Here is a 12,438-nt window from a genome sequence, read left to right on the forward strand (position 1 = left end):
TCTGTGTGATTTGATGGATTACACTACATCGTTGCAGACAGCTCCTATCTCCATGTATCAGGCTCAGGGTGACCCAGCCTGAGGGACTCTATAGGCCCCTCTGGTGTCAGTTACCACTGCCTGTGATGTGCATTCTGACACAGGTGGTTGGAATGCCAACAAGACTCGACCATCGCCAGGGTTAGCAGGGCACCCCAACATGGCTGAGTGGGGCTGGGCATCCAGGTGGGTGAAAGTTGGCCTCGGAGTGCCTGGCCCAGTGACTACAGCCTGCAGCTGTATTTCTATCCCTCTCCACTGTCCTTGCTGCCTGGGCTCCACCACTCAATTGGGAACTGACCAGTGATCTGCTGTTCCTTGAGGGGTCCTAAAGTTCCACCCACCCATCTCCCTATGACCAGAAACAGCATCAGCACCACATAAACACTTGTTAGCAGTTCATGACAGAGACCCTGTCAGACCCCCCTGAGCCATCATGAGCATCAAGCATTTTGTTTTTGTTTTGTTTTTTGAGACAGGGTTTCTCTGTAGCTTTGAAGCCTGTCCTGGAACTCACCTTGTAGACCAGGCTGGCCTCAGAGATCACCCGTTTCTCTCTCCTGAGTGCTGCGATTAAAGGCAGTGCTACCACTACCCAACGAAACACAATTTTATTTACTTATTTGTTTATTGTTTTGGTTTTTCGAGACAGAGTTTCTCTGTGTAGTTTCTTTGGAGGCTGTCCTGAAACTTGCTCTCTAGACCAAGTTAGCCTTAAACCCACAGAGATCTGACTGCCTCTGCCTCCGCTGCCCAGCCAAGCATTTTGTTTGTTTTTAAGGATTATTCACCTTTTGATGTTAATTATTGCCTTCCTTTATTTGTTGGAAACTGCACATAGGCTACAGTGTACATGTGAAAGTTTGACCTAAAGGAGTCTGTTCTCTCCTTCCACCATGTTTGTCCTGGGGTTGGCAGCAAGCATCAGGCATTTTATTTTCTTTCTTATATAGAACTCAAAACTTTACAAATGCATTTTACCCCTGAGCCATGGCCTCCGGCTGCTCAATTTAAGATTCTAGGCAGGTGTTCAATCACTGAGCTACGCCCCCACCCCCATACTTATTTAAGGCAGGGACTTTATTGCTGAGTCCCTGCAGCTCAGCATCTTTGCAAAGGGATCTACAGTATTTTAGGCTTCATGTACTTTTCCGTTTAGCTGTTGCTGGTGGTGTGGGCATGTTTCCCATTACTCCAAACAGAATGGCTGGGTTTGGATTGTTGAGAGTTGAGTTCCAGAGTGATTGGTTGGTCAGTAGTATGTTCAGCTGTTTTATTGATCTGAAGTGGGCAATTGGGTGAGTATAGGTGGGCACACATACCATGGAACCACCTCCAGCATGGACACCTCAGAAGCCTGTTCTCTCTACCATGGATCTGGGGCAAGCACTTTTATCTACTGAGCCATCTTACCAGCTGCCTCGTTGTAGAGGGAAAATGCTAAATTAAAACAGCCACCTCCCTGGGATGGAGGTGGGAAAATGAGGACAAGATCCCACTTCTCCACCTCCTGCCCACCCCCTTCTGAAAACTGAAAAGCCCTGAGTCAGCCACATGTAAACAAATGGGCCTCTTTGGTTTGGTTTTTTGTGGAAGCAGGATTTCTCTGTGTAGCACTAGCTTTCCTGGAACTCACTCTGTAGACCAGGCTGGCCTTGAACCCAGAGATCTGCTGCCTCTGCCTCCAGGTACTAGGATTAAAGGCCTTCACTAGCAAATGGGTTTAAGATGCCAGAGCCAGTGAGATGCTCAATGGGAAAAAGCACTTGCCAAGCAAGCCCTGAGTTCAATCGCTAGAACCCATGTAAAGGTAAAGGAGAGACCAGCTCCACAGGGTAGGCTTCTGACCTCCATATACACGGTGTGACTTGTGCCCACATACCTGATGACATACAGGAATGATGGATAAAATGTAAAGGACTGACAAGATGTCTCACAAGTAAAGACACCTGTCACCAAAACTGACAACCTGAGTTCAACCCCTGGGACACACATGGTAGAAGGAAAAAAACGACTCTGGCAGGGTGGTGGTGGTGCAAGCCTTTGATCCCAGCATTCAGGAGGCAGAGGCAGGCTGATCTCTCTGAGTTCAAGACTACTCTGGTCTACAAAGCTACTTTCAGGAAAGGCTCCAAATACACAGAGAAACCCTGTCTTGAAAACAAACAAAAAGACTGACTGGGACAAGTTATCCTATGACCTCCCCCCTCAAACAGTGGCATGGGTATGTTCCCCCAACACACAAATGCAATTTATTTTTTAAACAGGAAAAGAAAAATGTCCAAGCCAGTGGCATTATAAAATGCCTGTGATCCTAGCACTTGGAGATGGAGATTGGAAGATCAGGAGTTGAAGAACAGCTTCATAGACCCTTGTCTTAAAAAAAAAAAAAAAAAAAAAAAAAAAAAAAAAAAAAATGGTGATAACAGACAGAAGCTGTCAGTGCTAGTGAAGAGGGAGCTCCGGAAAGAAACTAAGTGTCAGTGCCCCTAGTGGCCAAAGATGGAACAGCATGAGCAACAGTAACAACAAAAATAACTGTTAGGTTACTGAAGCACATATATAACCCAGGCTGGGGATACAAACCCATCATGTTTGCCTAACAGGAACAAGAACCTTATTTCCATCCCCAGTACTTCCAAGGAATGAAAAGTAACACAAGTCCATGGCAATGAAAACAAGGCAGGCCTAGCAGTGCAACTCATAGACTTAACTACTGGGATGCAGAGGCAGGTAGATTAAAAGTTAGAGGCCAGCCTGGGATGCAGAGTGAGTTCAAAACCAGCTTAAACAATGTAGACTTTACCCCAATATAAAAAGGAAAATGCTGGGTGATGGTGGCACATGCCTCTAATCCCAGCACTTGGGAGGCCACAGCAGGTGGATCTCTGTGACTTCAAAGCCAGCCTGGTCTACAGGATAAGTTCCAGGACAGCTAGAGCTACACAGAGAAACCCTAGCTTGAAGAAAAAAACAAAAAACAGTGAATATCAATTCAGATGACACCTGACTTTGACCTCTGCCCTCTATAACAGAGAGAGGGAGGAGAGAAGGGAGGGAATCTGTCAGCTCTTAAATGCATCTGTAGCTTTGTCAATTGTCCTCTGGCCAAAATTAAATTCCTGGTGTCTGCCACTTCTTGTGACAGTTACATAACATGTTAATATTACGAGAAGCTAAGCAGAATAGACTGGAATGCTCTGTACCAACTTTTGCTATTTTTGTGTTTAAAAAATTCTAAAATATTTCAATATAGAGTTTAAAATATATGCACAGATGGGTGAGAGCAAATGGAACACTCCTCTCTCCCCTAAGTGGGTGAGCAAGCAGCAAGTGCTGTTGGTCCTGACCTGGCCTGTCTCAGGGAAAAGGAATCCCATGTGTGATCAGGATGGAGGATCCCTTGGGTGAGATCCCAGATGCCAGTTCTGTGGGTAGCAGCTGAGTTAGAACAAAAGCCCTGAGCAAGAGCAAGCTTGGCAAGTCAGCAGGAAGGAGGTTGCCCTGCAAGCCTCCATGTGGTTAGAGGGAGGCAGTGGCAGGCCAGTTTGGATAGGTGTCAAGAGTGGTGTGTCCTCAGGGCTTCAGATAAGGAACACTCACCTCTGCCTACATTTCCTTTCTTCCTTTTTTTTTTTTTTTTTTTTTTTTTTTTTTAAGACAGGGTTTCTCTGTGTAGCCTTGACTGTCCTGGAACTCCCTCTGTAGATCAGACTGGCCTTGAACTCAGAGATCCACCTGCCTCTGACTCCTGAGTGCTGGGATTAAAGGCATGCCCACCTTCCTTCCTTCCTTCCTTCCTTCCTTCCTTCCTTCCTTCCTTCCTTCCTTCATCCCTGGCCCTTCACTCTCCTGAAGGTTCCCTGCAGTTCCCTGTTTAGAAACCAGTGGCTCCCTGGTCTCGAATCCAGATGACTCAGTTTCCCTGCCAAGCCTCTCTCCAGAGCTCACTATCCAAGCAAGGTCTCTTGGGCATTATCCTTGCAAGATGCCGAGACCTCCCTAGGGGCCACACCCAAGAATCAGCTGCTTGGGAAACCTGTACCCACTCTGAGAGCCTACTGGGAAGGATGCCTATTCCTCTGCAGAGGAGGACCCAGCTCTTTGCTCTTGGGCCAGAGCACCATGCCAGTTGCTCTAGGCTGGAGTGTGAGAGAGCACAGTTGCTTTAGCCCAAAGCTCTACTTCAACCCTGGGGTGCCAGGCATGCCCCTAGCCTCACCCTTCCTCAGTCCCATGCCTATTTTGGGATGTTCTTCCGCCACTCTGCCCACCTCACTTTCTACAGTTTCCGGACTTCCAAAGTTTGCTCAAGCCCTGTGGGTGCTCCCCTCCCCTCTCCACCTACTTTATCCCCTTTCTTCTCCACTTCTTAGTCACAGGCTTTTGAAACAAGGGAATGTTTGCCTGGGACATTTCTTTCTCCCTGCTGTGTGCTGACAGAGCACACACTAGTATAGAAAAGCAAAGTCTAGCAGACGCCACAGACAGATGCCACCTGTGTTATGAAAAAAGCAATGGGATGGACCTCACATGATTATAGGAGCCAGGAATGGTGCAAAATGCCTGTGATCCTTGTGTTGGGGAGACTAGGGCAAGAGGATCAGGAGTTCAAGGACAGCCTGAGCTACATAAGATCCCATGCCCAAAAAAAAAAAGTGCCCAAAAGGAGTTCTTTCTGGGTGGGGAGCTTAAACTGACTTATTCTGTTCCTTTCCTTCCCTTACTCCCTTGTTTCTTTCTCCTTTTGAAAAAGAATTTTAGGGGATACAAAGATGGCTCAACATTTAAGAGCACGTGTTGCTCTTTCAGAGGACCAGCACCCATATGGTCACTGACAACTATCTGTTCCTTCTCTCTTCAGACCTTCAAGGGCACCAAGCATGCTGTATGGGAGTGCATGCACCATGGTGCATGTGTGGAGGTCACAGGACAACTTGCAGAAGTCAGTTCCCTCTGTCTACTATGTGGATCTCAGGCAGGGAGCTCAGGCTGTCAGGCTTAGAAACAAGCACTTTTATGGGCTGAGCCATCTTGCCAGTCCACCCTCTTCCTTCCTTCCTTCCTTCCTTCCTTCCTTCCTTCCTTCCTTCCTTCCTTCCTTCTTTTTGGAGACAGGGGTTCCCTGTAGCTAAAGCTTGCTTTGTACTCATAGCAATCCTCCTGCCTCAAGCTCCTGAATGCTCTCTTACATCCCTGTACTGCCCTGCCTAGCGCTGGATCTGGCTCAAGGAACAGCAAGAGCTTTACCTGTGGGAGGGGCAAAGGTCTTTTGAATCTAGGAGTGGAAGACACTGGTTTTACCTTGAGAGGGCAAGGTGAGTTCCGTGGGGAATTCAAACCTGGAGGCGTCAATTGGGGTGGAGAAGATCAGAGAGTGGCTAGGGCTTACCTGCAGCAGCCAAGGCTCAGAGACACACCTGTGGAGGTCAGGGCCCAGGAGGAGACTGTCCTGAAGGTAAGAAGGAACTGGGATGGAGGAACCAGGGGGCTGCTGGAAGTGATGTGGCTGGCCAGGTGCCAACAGTGTGGAGTGCTGAGGCACACCGATTTCAGGAGGTCCTAGGGCTGTGGCTTTTGGGGACCTACTGCAACAACAGTTTGGTTAGCAAGAGCTCCAAGGGCTGGAGGAGGCCAGATAGCCTTCCTTGCAGAGTTTTTCTGAAAAAGAGAAATGAGGAAGCCAAGAGGGGTTAGGATGCAAACCTTTTGTTATCGTTGTAGTGTTATCAGTTTTCTGTGTATGAGTGTTGGGCTTGCATGTCTATCTGTGCACTACTGTGTGCTTGCTGTCTGCAGAGGTCGGAAGAGAGCGAGCATCAGAGCCCTGGAACTAGAGTTATGGGTGGCTGTGAGCTGCCATGTGGGTGCTGGAAATTAAAGCAGGTACTTAAAAAGAACAAGAGCGCGCTCTCTCTCAGTTTTCCAAGATAGGGTTTCTCTGTGTAACAGCCCTAGCTGTCCTAGAACTAGCTCTGTAGACCAGGCTGGTCTCAAACTCACAGAGATCTGCCTGCCTCTGCCTCCCCAGTGCTGGAATTAAAGGCGTGAACCATCACTGCCAGGCGAACAAGTGCTCTTAACTGCTGAGCCATTTCTCTAGTCCCCGCTTGTTTTGAAATTAATATATATGCATAAATATGCATAAATTCATGTTAGTATTTGTGAGTGTGGAAGTTTTTGCCTACATGTGCACCATGTGAGTGCCTGGTACCTGCAGAGGTCAGAAGGGGCATCCAGATCCCCTAGAACTGGGCTTAACAGATGGTTGTGAGCAGCCATGTGGAAGCTGGGAATTGAGTCCAAGTTCTCTGCAAGAGCTTCTATAGCAATGAGCCAGCTCTACACTCCATAAATGTGTGTGTGTTTATCATATATATATATATATATGTATATATATATATATATCACCATATACATACATACATATATGAGAGAGAGAGATTTTTTTAAATCAAAATCTTACTTTGTCTTTCTGGCTAGCCTGGAATTCACTGTATAGACCAAGTTGCAACACCTCTATTGCCTCTGCCTCTCAAGTGCTAGGAATACAAGCATGTACCATCACACTTAGCCCAAGTGCAATCCTTATAAAGAATTGGGGGACCCTGCATAGTTCTCTGTGGGTTTTGTCAACACAAAAATCAATAAAATACATTGGTGGAGCTGAGTAGAGTGGCACATGCCTTTAATTGTAGCACTTGGGTGACCGAGGAAGGCAGAATCTGAGTTTGAGGCCAGCTTGGTCTACATAGTGAGTCCCAGGCCAGCTAAGGTTATATATAGCAAGACCTCGTCTCAAAACCCAAAACATAAACTAATATAATATACTGGTGCAAACATCAGGGAAGAAGGTAGGGAGAGCTCTGTTATGAGTCTCAAATGTTATCTGGTGACATTCTTAGCTTTGCATTAGGTGGAAGCCATTTCAAAAGAGTTTACCTAACAGGGTGTTAGGTCAAACAGAGGTGAGAAACAAATGCCTACTAAGGGGCTAAAAAAAAGGACAGATAATTTGGGTATGGATCTGCAACATTTCAACTCTATAATCATGGAAGCCTTGTAGACTCTTCAGCATAGGTGTGACTTTTTCCTTTCAACTTCGGGTCACAGTTTACTAAACTATTGTAGGTTCATACCTGTAGTTCCAGGAACTAGCTTTGCAGACCAGGCTGGGTCTCAAACTCAGAGATCCACCTGCCTCTGCCTCCTGAATGCCAGGAATGTGTGCCACCAGCTGAGTTCTGAATTCCTGACCAGCCTGGACCACAAAGCTAGTTCAAGGCCACAAAGGCTACACAGAGAAACCCTGTCCTGAAAAAAACCCAAAACAAAAACAAAATAAAAAATAAAAACTTGTGCCAGGTGTTGGTGGCGTACTCTTTTAATCCCAGCACTTGGGAGGCAGAGGCAGATGGATCTCTGTGAGTTTGAAGCCGGCCTGGTCTATAGAGCGAGCTACAGGACAGACTCCAAAGTTACAGAGAAACCCTGTCTTGAAGAAAAAACAACAAAACAAAACACAAAACCCCATAAAACATACCTGTAATTCTAGCTACTTGGAAGGTTGAGGTAGGAGGGTCACCTATTCAGGGCCTGCCTGGAATTTGGAGTGAGTTCAAGGCCAGCCTGAGTAACCTAGTGAAACCATGTCATAAAATAAAAAGCAAAGAGAGTTCTGTGGCTATAGCTCCTTGGCAAAGAGACCAACCCAGAATTCTCCAGTGCCGGTGCCTGTGGGACAGCTTAGCAGGCAAAGGCATACAACAAGCCTAGTATGTAATCAGTTCCTTTTTGTTTTGTTTTTGAAACTGTGTCTCAGTATGAAGTCCTGGCTTAGCTAGAATTCATTACACAAACCAGGCTAGCACTGAACTCAAGAGGTGTGCCTGCCTCCATCCCCCAACAGCTGGGATTAAAGGTTGTGCCACCAGGCCTGGATGAATCAGTTCTACTTCTGGAATTCTCCTAAAGGTAGGAGAGAAACAAGTCCAACAGTAGTAGTAACAATAAAGTAATTTGAAAACAAGAGTAGGGTGTGGTTCTGTAGCAGGGCACTTGCCTAAAATTCCCTAGTGAGAGGCTGGGTGTGTGACTCAAGCCATCTGGGGTTTATGGGAGGCCCTGGGTGCCATCCCTAGCCCAGCAAACAAAGACAGCCCCTTGTCAGTCATGATTATTGGCATGTGGGGTTTTGTTTGATCTCTGCTCTGGGTGCTAAGATGGATGAAACCCAGAACCGCTGTTCATGCACAGCAAAGGCTCTACTGCTCATCAGTAACCACCAGCCTGTGTGGGGCTCTGGATCCTGGTTTGGAACTGCTGTCAAGGCTAGGCTTCTCTCAACTTGTTGCTGTGCCCCTCCCTACCACACCCAGAACCACACTGGGACTAGGAAACGCCCTAGACCTCTGCGGGAACCACCGAGGGCAAAAAAGAAAGAAAGTTTAAAGAAAACCAAAAACCCACTTCCTTCGAGATGCCTCTGCCCAAGCCAGCCAGAAGGGAAGTCCAATTGCTTCCTTAAGGGAAAGGGGTTTCCTGGGCAGCTGACCCTCCTTTCAGCATCTCTGCCTGCCCAGCTTTCAGATCCCCATGCAGCCGGCCAGCTCCAGAGGCTGGAATCCTCCAGCTCAGGTTTCTGAACCTCCTCGCTATTGGAGTCAGGTTCTGTTTACAACTGAAACCGTGATCTGGTGCCAACGTTGAGGTGTGAACTCAGAGGGACTACCTTCACCAGTCAGCCGTGCTGGGCTAGGAGAAGCTACTCAAAGGCTGCTCTTCAAGGCAAAGCAAAAGAAAATCAAATACAAAAAGTCAGCTGGATGGTGGGATGGAGGGAGGGTAGTTCTCACTGGCATACAGAAGTCCCAGGTTCCATTCCCAAGACTCTGTAAACAAGGTGTGATGGTGCACATGTCTCTAATCCCAGGATTTGGGTGGAGGAATTAGGAGGATCAGAAGTTCAAAGTCATCCTCAGCTTCATAGCAACTTCTTCAAGGCTAGCCTGTGCTACATGAGGCCTCATTCCAAAAAAAATAAAGTAAAATAAAAATGTTGGTTTTGGCTATGACTATAGGTATGACAGCAGGAAGTGGCAGCTCAGGACACCCACCATTATTGCAGGTCACACTGATGCTGGACAGCAGGATCCTGAGGGCTATAATTATTACAGCTCTTTCTCTTGTTTCGCCTTTTTGAAACAAGGGCTTATGTAGCAGAAGCTGGCCTTGAACTCCTGACCCTCTTGCCTCTCCCTCTCAAGGGCTGGGATTCCCAGTGTGTGGTCTCATATAGCTCTCATATGCTCCTAAGAAGTTGGGGTCCCGCCACCCCCCTGGAAGCAGCTGGGGTTGCATTTTGAGGAAGGTCTGGAAGTTAAGATTCCATAACCCTCAACAGCCAGAATTCTAGCTCCCAGCTTGCGGTGTCAGGGACCCTTGGCCTTACTGGCTTGGCAGCTCTGTGGAACACTTCCTGCTACCGTGGCCTGTGGTTTCCCTTCTCTGGTCCATTGCAGACTTCTATCTTTCAACCTCTGCTCTCCACCTTCCTGGGCTGCTTCCGTCCTTTTCCTTCCTGTGCTGGCTGTACCTTGCCCCGTGGTTCAGGTGCCTCTTGCTACTGCAGCTTCTGTCATAGTTACTGCTGGTCTGGGGCAGTTTGCACCAGTTTCTGCTGCCACGCTACACACTCCGGCTGCCTCAGAGACTCAGTGCATGGCCAGGCTCTCTCGTTACCACCACCCGGTCGCTTCTATGGCTTCTGCGTCTATCATTCGGTTCACATTCACCCTGTACTGTTTAAAGCAGACAAGAAATGATCAGTGGGACACAGCTTTTTACTGGTTCTACTGTGACATCATAGGACACGGCAACACAGGACAGTGTCTTCTCCAGCTGGCCTGCCACAGGGGTCCTACAGCCTACTTGTGTTGCAGAGGAAGGGTGTTTGCACCAATCACAGGAAACCTCTTATGCAGATGAAACACAGCACTGCCATTGCATTAGCACCAGTCACCAGGTATGACTAAATGGGTTGCTGAGATGACAGGCCTGAGCCACCAGATGCAGTTGCTAATAAAGGATCAAAATTGGCCGGTGATATAGAGCTGGTAGAGTGCTTAGCATTGCCTAAGGCCCTGAGGTTAATCACCAACACACTGCTTAAACAGTGTGGCAGAATAGCCCTTTAATTTCAGTACTTCAGGCTGAAGGATAGAGTTCATATCAAATTTAAGGCCAGCCTGGGGAATATAAGACTGTGTTTCAGAAACAACAGGAAAATAAGCTAATTAAAAAAAAAACAAAAAACAAAAAATTTCCAGGTGTAGTGACTTACACTTGTAATTTCAGAACTTGGGAGGTGGAGGCAGAAGGAGGAGGGTCATGAAGCCAGCCTGGGCTACACTTTTGATTCCCTATTTTAAAAAAACAAAACAAAAGGCCAGGTGTGGTGTTGAATGCTTTTAATCCCAGCACCCAAAAGGCAGAGGCAGGTGAATCTTTGTAAATTCAAGGCCAGCAAGGTCTGCACAGCAAGTCCAAGGACAGCCAGGGCTACATAGACACTGTCTCAAAAATGCCAAAAAAAAACCAAATCCAAAAAAGTCTGAGCTAAAGAACATCAGTTAAGAGCATGTACTGCTCTTGCAGAGGACCCACGTTGAGTTCCCAGCATCCACAGGGTGACTCACAGTCATATAGTTCAGGGGGATCTGGTGCCAAGTTCTGATCTGTGTGGGCAACAGGAGCACACATAATGCACACACACAATGCAAATACGAACACACATAAATTAGAAAAAAATAATAAAGCAAGCTAAATAAAAAAAGACAAAGCTAAGCCAAATGTCCACACAGACTCCTGCCTCAAAACGAACAAGCGTTTCATTTATAACAGCTTCTACTGATGAAATCCAGATGTTCAGCTGCTTGCCCAGGGGTCAGTAAGCCATAGAGTCTGGGGCCTGTGGAGCCATCCAGCTGCCCTGCCAAACCCACCTACTTTACTAGTAGCGGACTTAAATGTTTGCCACAAATATCCTTGTGGCTGAAACCCTCTAATGTCTATTACTTACAGAAAAATCCCTCAATTTACCAATGGAGCAAATCAACACAATGTCAAACACTTGCCATATAAAGAAACAAGTGCATGTAGCACAGGTGACTATCAAAAGCCAGCAGTAGGCTGGATGCAGTGCTGCATGCCTGTAATCCCAGCACTGGGACAGAACATGAGGCATTCCAAAACAGCCTGGAAACAGAGTGAGACCTTGTGTGTGTGTGTCAATGTGTGTGCACTAGTGTCTTTCCTCAGGAACCATCCACCTTGCTTTCTGAGATAGGATCTCTCTCTCACCGGGTTGATGTTCCCCAAGTAAGTTACATTGGTGGCTAGCAAGCCCCAGGGATCCCAGTCTCTACTCTCCACTCCTAGGATTTACAAGCACATGGTGCTAGACTTTTTATTTTAAATGCGGATTCTGAGGTTGAACTCGGGTCTTGGATGGTTGCACTGCCAGCACTTTACTAACTGATCCATCTCCCCAGCTTAAAAGTGTAAAAACCAGAGCCTGGCATTGGTGACGCATGCCTATAATCCCAGCACTCCGGAGGCAGAGGCAGGCGGATCTCTGTGTGTTCGAGGCCAGCCTGGTCTACAGAGCAAGTTCCCAGTACAGCCAAGGCTACACAAAGAAATCCTGTGTCAGGGGGAAAAAAAAAGTATAAAAGCCAGCCAGACAGCCAGCATGGTGGTGTATGTCTTTAGTCCCAGAAAGAGGCAGGCAGATCTACATAGCAAGCTCCAGCGCAGCTAGAACTACATAGAGACCCTCCCTAAAAATAAATAAAGAATGAATAAATAAATAAATAGGAAGTAGAAAATCGAAAATCCAGGGCTGGAAAGATGGTTAAGCCTTTAAGAGCTAAGCGTTAAGAGCACTTGCTGCTCAGGAAGGAGGAAGAAAAAGCAAGAAAGAACACTTTGATCGTCCAGAGGATTGGGGTTTGGTTGCCAGCATCCACTTCTGGTAACCTGCAACCCTCAGCTTCAGGGGGCTTGAGGCCTTTGCAGACTGACAGACAGGCAGCCAGACAGACAGACAGACAGACAGACAGACAGACACACACACACACACACACACACACACACACACAGAGAGAGAGAGAGAGAGAGAGAGAGAGAGAGAGAGAGAGAGAGAGAGAGGGAGGGAGGGAGAGAGAGAGAGAGAGGGAGAAAAAGAGGGAGATGCATACATACACTTACATTACACATACATACACATAAACACTATAAAAAATAATAGTCGAAGCGAGCTGGCACTTGGTAGTAATCTCAGTGTTTGGGAGGATAAGGCAGGAGGATTGCTGTGAATTAGAAGTCAGTCTGAGCTAC

Source organism: Phodopus roborovskii, unplaced genomic scaffold, assembly GCF_943737965.1.
Source record: "Phodopus roborovskii unplaced genomic scaffold, PHOROB, whole genome shotgun sequence".
Lineage (NCBI taxonomy): Eukaryota > Metazoa > Chordata > Mammalia > Rodentia > Cricetidae > Phodopus > Phodopus roborovskii.